We start from the raw sequence: 7,904 nt of genomic DNA, 5'->3' as shown, positions 1-7,904 counted from the left end.
GACCTCTTTGATTCTCAAACCTAAAATCATGATTATTTGACACATAGTTCACATGCACGTTCACATTTCCATCTTGATCATCACAAACTCCATACATGCATGAGGGAACTAGAAACATCATGATCATACGACCCACAATCATCACAAAACAAGCATCCACTAGGCATGTTACTAGAAGAAGGAAGGGGTTGAGAATTAGAAGACGTACCTCTCCCCTTAGTTTGGGAGGGAAGACTTGAAACTTGGTAGGTAGCACTTTCCAACTTTTCCTTGATAGCGGACATCTCCTTCCCTAAGTTTCTCATTTGAGAGGATATATTGTTGATTGCATTTAGATGATCAATCGAGTACACCGAAGAGCTACTCTTGCTAGTTGACTATCTTTCTCCATCTTGCCAATCTCTATAATACCACACTGCGTCCTCAATTATGTCCACCGCTTCCTCTTCCGTTTTGTTCATGATAGGACCTCCGGCTCCTCCATCTAAACATGATTTTCCTTGAGGGCTAAGGCCTCCATAGAAGATTTGAATGATTTGATAGGTTGGAATTCCGTGATGAGGACATTCTCTTTGAAACTCCTTGTATCTCTCCCATGCTTCATAGAGGCTCTCACTTGGCTTTTGTTTGAAACCTTGAATCAAAGCTCTAGCCTCCGCCGTTTTCTTTTGAGAATAGAAACGGGATAGAAATTTCTTGGTGACCTCGTCCCATGTCCTTAGAGAATTCGGCTTAACCTCCTTGTCTAGCCATTCCAAAGCACACCCTATGAGAGAAAAGGGTAAGAGCTTGAGGCGGATGAATTCTTGGGAAATTCCGTTCACCTTGATAGTATTGCAATATCTCTCGAACTCCTTGAGATGGTTTAGTGGGCTTTCATTCTTGGCCCCACTAAATTTTCGCCACTCTATCAAAGTGATCATTGCCAGTCTTATTTCAAAATCATTTGCCGGTGTTGTAGGTGGAGCAATCCCACTCTCAAATCTATATGCACCGGGAATCCCCAATTCTTTCAATGGCACTCTCGGATTTTCTCCCATTCTTGCTTGTTCTTCTTGTTGTGGCTCTTCTTCACTTGAAATGCTAGGACTCAAAGATCGTCTAGCACCCCTCAACCTTGCAATATTTCTCTCAATTTCCGGATCAAATGGCACTAGTGAATGATCACGTGCTATATGCATAAAATCTCAAAAGAAATGGTTAGTAGCATGGCTACAAATGTAGCCTAAAAGAAAATCTTTTTGTATTTTCAATTAATTGTGAAATAGACTCAACAACTATAACAAAGCACCAATATCACTCCTCGAAAACAGCGCTATTTTTGACACGAGGAAAATGTAGGTCGTTCTCTACCCTTTCCTAGAGCCAAAGAAAATTTATAAAAACTCGACCAACCTAATACGAGTATATGGTAAGTCAAGGGTCGATCCCAAGGGAATGAGTAGGTGTAAGCTATAGCCTAGGTCAAGCTACTGCGAAAATTGTGGGAAGATGCGGTTGGTAACTAAGGTTTCGAGAAAACTAGATAAATCGAGAATTTCAATATACTAAACACTAGGGATATAGGTTCCACAAGCAAGCTCAATGATTATGCTAATTGAAGGATCACTCAATCAATTCAAACATGGCAAAGGACAAACAATAGTTGCAATCAATGGAATTCAAGGGCTATCTCCTATAAGCCAAGCTAGGGTTCACTATGAATGGCTAACTAGGAAAATGACAATCAAATTCAATCAATTAAAGTAATTCTCAAATTAAGGGTTCATGTCATTGAAATTTGCAATGCAATCTAGAATAAATCTTATGGGTTGATCACTCCTAGTCTAATTAATCATATGCACAACTATGTCAATCAATTTAATTGCACCATTCAAATAAATTTAGCATCATCAACTAGGAAAAATCATCAATCAAGCATGCTTCCCCTTCTCCCTAGCAACTAATCTACTCACTACACACGGTGAAATTAAGAAACAAAACAAATTTAATCAAATTCATATTCATTTAAAGCTTAATCAAAAGAAAATCAATCAATTAACAAATTCTAAGAAAGGAATGTAATCTCAATCAAAATCCAAGAAACTAGAAGGAATTGCATTAAAAGTAAATCAAGGGAAAGAAATCTTACAAACATTCATTGAATTGAAGAAGGAATTTCAAGATCAAATTGAAATCTAAGATCAAATTCAAGTACAAACAAGTAAATCTTAAGCTTCTCTCTCTACTGTTTCTGGAAAAAAATTCTCTCTCTAGTACAAAGTTAATTCGTCCTCAAAAAGAAAGTCAAAACCTATAAATAAGAAAAATCGAGCGAAGGGGGCCGCACAGGCCGTGCGCACGCACAGACCAGCCGCGCGCGGGCACAGCTGGGTCTGCACGCACGCACCCCTATGCCGCGCGTGCGTACCCCTGTGCGATGCACTAGGCTTTGGCTCCTTCGCTTGCTTAATTAAACTCCGTGCTCCCAAGCATCCCCATCATCAGTGCGATCGAGATGATGCCCGCGAACATGGCAGTCCCAAAATGAGCAAATTGACTTGATTATTCACCTACAAAACACAAATAAAACAAAGAGAGAAAGCGTAGCAAGGTAAAACTAAAACTACAATTATGAATTATCAACTAAAAATATGAAAAACTCGTAAAAACCAATCGAGAACTAAAGTGATTTATAAAAATGGAAAATCAAATAAAACTAAGAGAATTATATGAAAATGATGAAAGAAAATAAAGAAAATGAACCTAAATCCTATTCTTTTGAGCGCCATAAACGACGCTCATCACCACCATCTTGTCAACTCCCCCATGTCCTCCACATGGTAATGAATGGCAATGCTCAAGAACTCCTTCGAATTAATGATCCGGAACACATTTCCGAAAAGGCTGATTTGGGTATTTCATACCCCGCCAAGTGGCCCAATGAGGGTGCGACACGTGTCATTGAAAGAGGTGTCCAAATGGACTTTCCAGATTATGACACGTGTCACGCAGATGCGGCTCCTTAAAATGGCGGCCTTCAAGGCCCAAATCCCAAGGAGAAACCGCAAAAACAGCGCTGCCCTAAATACTAGGTCATCAAACCCTAGGACAGGGCACACCTTTCTAGGACCCTATAAATAGAGAGATTCCCCCCATTTATTGGGGCACTTGTTAATCATTACATCATTTATTGCTCTCGAAAACCGAGAACACCTGATCTCGGAATTTATACTTACTTTTCGCACGTTTTGCTCCGAATTTGTACTAACTTAATCTTCGGAGGCGGACCTCCGAACATCTGGAGCTCCGTTCTTTTGCAGGTACAGGCGGCTTCGTTGGATCCAGACTTCGAGTTGTAGCTCTCCTAAGGGACACAAAAACACCTGAAACATTTGGCGCCGTCTGTGGGGAGAGTACCGTAACGATGGTTTCACAAGAACCTGTACCGTCTCCCTAGAACAACCGGCCTTTAGTTGATGGAGAGGTCCATTCGGACCATGACTCTAGTGACGATTGTGATGTAGAAACCTATATGGCCCATGATGGGTCATTCATCTCAAGGCGCATCCGTCACAAAGAGAGACGGGAGCGGAACATTGACCAGGCGGGTACAAGCAAGCCCCCTAGGAAGATGTCTGATCAGACTCGGGTGGCAGGATCAGCCCCAGTCACCCTGCTACGGCTGAGAAAGCCAAGTCAGTCAGGGACCGACAGCCTACTCCTCACCCTTCTACGAAGGACAAGGCTCGGCCCTAGATTGATCTCTCCAAACTCCATTTCCTAGAAACGAAAAAAAGAAAAGCCATCCGGCATGTGCAGCCGGACGGCAGCAAAAAGACCTTCTCTAATGCTTGTCACTACATTGAGCAAAAGAAGAACCAGGAGCAGTCTGAGTCGGCATCCACGTCGACTTATCCAGATAGCTTCAAGAATGCCTCAATGAAATTCACAATCTGTACATGGGACTCCATCAGGTGGCCCCTCCGTCCATACGGGTTCCCATGTAATCAACTCGGCACAGTATATGGCCCAACCATTATCCAGGCCGCCCGCTTTGCCTTACATTCAGTCTGCCTTCTTTGGAGGACAGGCAACATACAATTACCAGCCTATAGACTGGAAGCTTAGGCTACAAAACCTTGGAGAACAACCCTCTGCGTTCTCTAGGGAGATAATCGAGGCCGAATAGCCGGCCAAGGTAAAAAATGTGTTGGAAGGGACCTATGATGGTACCTCTAATCCAAAAGATCACCTTATGGCATACACCCACCTCATGTACCTATAGGGGTTGACGACGTCGCATGGTGTCGCTGCTTCCCAGCTACCCTGAAGGGCATAAACCAATTGTGGTTCGGCAACCTGTCGGCTGGGTGCATTAACAGCTTCAAGACGCTTGCGTTCTTGTTTGCTTCCAACTTCTCTATGAACATCCCTGCAAAGAAAACAAGTCTCGACCCGAGAAATGTGCATTAGGGAGACAGAGAAGGGCTGCGCTCCTACGTCAGGCGGTTCAATCCGGTGAGAATCCAAATTAAAGGGTTATTTGACGAGGTAGCCTATACAGACTTCTTCAAAGGTCTGGAGGACGGGTCGACCTTTAAGTTCGACCTCTTCCGCAAAAAAATATTCACCCTCCAAGGAGCCCTGATGGAGGCAGAAGCCTATATACAGGCGACTGAACTCTAATCCTCAAATAAGTAGTCGGACTTTAAGAAGTTTGACAGGCAGAAGGAGAGTCGGCCTGCTCAGCCGGCTCAAAAACCCAAAGAGAGCAGGAGGAAAAAAGAGATATGGGCGGTTGATAACTCCGATCAGCCGACTAAGAAGAAGAAAAAAGAATAAAAACTGTACGTTCCGAGGTACGATTTCCATAAGGACAACTACTCTATCCTCATGGAGAGATAAAGGATCGGCTGACCCTGGAGAAGCCGACTCCAATGAAAGGTTCCGCTGAAAATCGGAGCAAAAGCAAACATTGCCATTACCATGAGGACGTCGGCCATGACACCAATGACTGTTTCAGCCTCAAGCGGACTCTTGACCGTCTGGCCAACAAAAGGAGTGCTGAATTCCTATGTAAAGTCCAAAGTGACTTCAAAGGCGAATCCGGGGCAGTCCTCTAAAAAGACTCCCCAACCTACTGGTAGTTCCGAAACCGATGAGGAGCCGGTCTATACAATTGCAGGCGGATCCGCCGGAGGTGGCCCGACCATGCGGGGCACCAAGGACCATCTGAAAAAGATGGTCCATTATGTTGAAGTGGGACCGACGGCTGGCGCATCCGCCTTCCCAGAAGTCGTCATCACGGAGAAAGACCGGGGCAAAGTCCACCAGCCTCAAGATGATCCTATGGTCATAGAATGCAAAGTGGCCAATAAAAAAGTTGGCCGCATTCTGATTGACACAGGAAGCTCCTCTGACATCATCAGCCATAAATGCCTATCCAATCTCAAGTATAAGCCTAATAGCATGCATGATGTCTCCCATCCACTTGTCGGATTTGGGGGACGAGTGGTGCACCCAGTCGGACGGATAGGTCTCCCTGTCCGGCTAGGAGAAAAGGGCAACGGTCGGCACATGACCATCCCGTTTCTGGTGGTCGAAGAGCTGACTGCCTACAATCTTATTCTCGGCCGACCTACTATGAACGAGTGCTAGGCCGTCATCATCCCATCTCTCATGCTGGTCAAGTATGACAGGGATGATGGCACTGTTGGCTCCCTGAGCAGGGATCAGAAGATGACTAGAGAATGCTATCTCTCGAACGTCAAGCCTGCAGCTGCTGCAACCTGACATAGGGAAAAGTAAGTTGTTATCTACCCTTTCCTAGACCCAAACAAAATTTATAAACACTCGACCAAGCTAATGAGTAGGTGCAAAATTTATACTAAATTTATTAACACTCGACCATATGGTAAGTCAAGGGTCAAACCCAAAGGAATGAGTAGGTGCAAGCTATGGCCTAGGTCAGGCTACTTCGAAGATTGTAGAAAGATATGGTTGGTAACTAAGGTATCGAGAAAGCTAGATAAATCGAGAAATTCAATATACTAAACACTAGAAATATATGTTCCATATGCAAGCTCAATGATTATGCTAATTGAAGGATTACTCAATCAATTCAAACATTGCAAACGACAAACAATAGTTACAATTAATGGAATTCAAGAGCTATCCCCTACAAACCAAGCTAGGGTTCAATATGAATGGTTAACTAGGAAAAATCACAATCGAATTCAATCAATTAAAGCAATTCTCAAATCAAGGGTTCATGTCATTGAAATTTGCAATGCAATCTAGATTAATCTTATAGGTTGATCACTCCAAGTCTAATTAATCACATGCACCACTATGTCAACCAATTTAATTGCAACAATTCAATCAATCAAGGATCATCAACTAGCAAAAATAATCAATCAAGCATGCTACCCCTTCTCCCTAGCAACTAATCTATTCACTAATCATGGTGAAATTGAAAAACAAAACAACTTCAATCACAATCATATTCATTTCAAGTTTAATCAAGAAGAAAATCAATCACTCAACAAATTCTAAAGCAAAGAATTGAATTCAAATCAAACATTCATGAATTTAAAGGAAATTGCAAATAAAGTAAATTCAAAGGAAAGAAATCTCACAAACTTCCATTGATGTGAAGAAGAAATCCAAGATCAAGTTGAAATTAAAGATCAAATTTAAGTACAATAAAGTAATCTTAAGCTTCTCTCTCTACTTTCTCTCTCTACTCTTTCTGGAAAATAAGAGTGAAGTACAAAAAATAAGTCGTCCCCCCCGAAAAAGGAAAAGTTTAAGGGTATAAATTGAAAATCGAGCGAAGGAGAGCGGGGCGCCTGGTGCGTGCGCACCACCAGGCCGCGCGCGCGCATAGGTGGGTATGTGCACACGCACCACCTATGTTGGGCGCGTACACCCCTGCTTGGTGCTCGTGGCCTTGTCTCGTTCGCTTGCTCGATCGATCTCCGCGCTCTCGAGCATCCCTATCATTGGTGCACTCGAGGCGATGCTCGTGAGAAGGGCAGCTCCTTTATCTTCCAAGCATTTTAACACTTCGAGCCAAAGCATTGCTTCCAAGATAACCGAGAAATGAATGAAATAGAAAGAAAACCATCAAAAACATACATTTCTCTAAACTTACGCAAAAACATGCAAATCAAGCATTATTATGCAAAATCACGACATAGAAGACTAAAAACGAGCATAAAACTACAAAGAAAACCTAGCTTAAGAGTGCCATAAATGACACTCATCAAATTCCCCCAAGCTAAACCTTTGCTCGACCTCGAGCAAAAAAATCAAGCTTAAAGTAAAATGATGACCTTAATTAGGCAAGCAAGAAACGAGAAAGACTAGAGAATAGAAGAATATACACTAACTCTTTTTCTTAAAGGATATCAAACTTTCTAAAACAACAATGGTAAGCACGTTCTAAGATATCGAGGGTTGATTGAAACATATGACATGCTAAGTTAGAGAACTACCAAAACGCAATTCACCTTCATCTAAAAACCATTTTAGCACATTTTCCCAATTGGCTTTAAGTCCTCTTTTAGCAAGCATCACTATAGTTCCTCGAAGGAACCGGAAAAACAAAAGATTTGAGGTTTTCTCGACATCTCGACTTTGCATCCCCTCTCCTTAGGCATTAACTCATAATTCCCTCCCTCAGCATATGACTCAACCACTAGATCAAAAGGGCTTCCCCAAAGGTTGTAACATAAAGGTAAAAGGTTGAGGGTAGGCTTAAAATTTAGAATTTGGTGGTACACCTAAGTTAAGAAGCAATGATTGGCCAAATCTCAACACCAAAACCAAGTTGTCACCAGACAAAAACAAACTAACACCCCCAAGCTTATTCAAAGCTACAACCACAATCATATATACAAAAAGCGTAAAACGCTTTC

At 42.4% G+C, this 7,904-nt stretch overlaps 1 non-coding gene across 1 annotated transcript; it reads left to right on the top strand.

Moving 5' to 3' along the window:
* Window positions 1-549: 549 nt before the first annotated feature.
* Window positions 550-655, top strand: LOC145577199 (small nucleolar RNA R71). The gene has a single exon (XR_014098671.1). It is a non-coding gene; the product is annotated as a small nucleolar RNA R71 (small nucleolar RNA).
* Window positions 656-7,904: the final 7,249 nt, after the last annotated feature.

Source organism: Chenopodium album, chromosome 13 (assembly GCF_948465745.1).
Source record: "Chenopodium album chromosome 13, dcCheAlbu1.1, whole genome shotgun sequence".
Lineage (NCBI taxonomy): Eukaryota > Viridiplantae > Streptophyta > Magnoliopsida > Caryophyllales > Amaranthaceae > Chenopodium > Chenopodium album.
The sequence above is the reverse complement of the archived record's forward strand: the minus strand, read 5'-3'. Positions and strand labels throughout refer to the sequence as shown.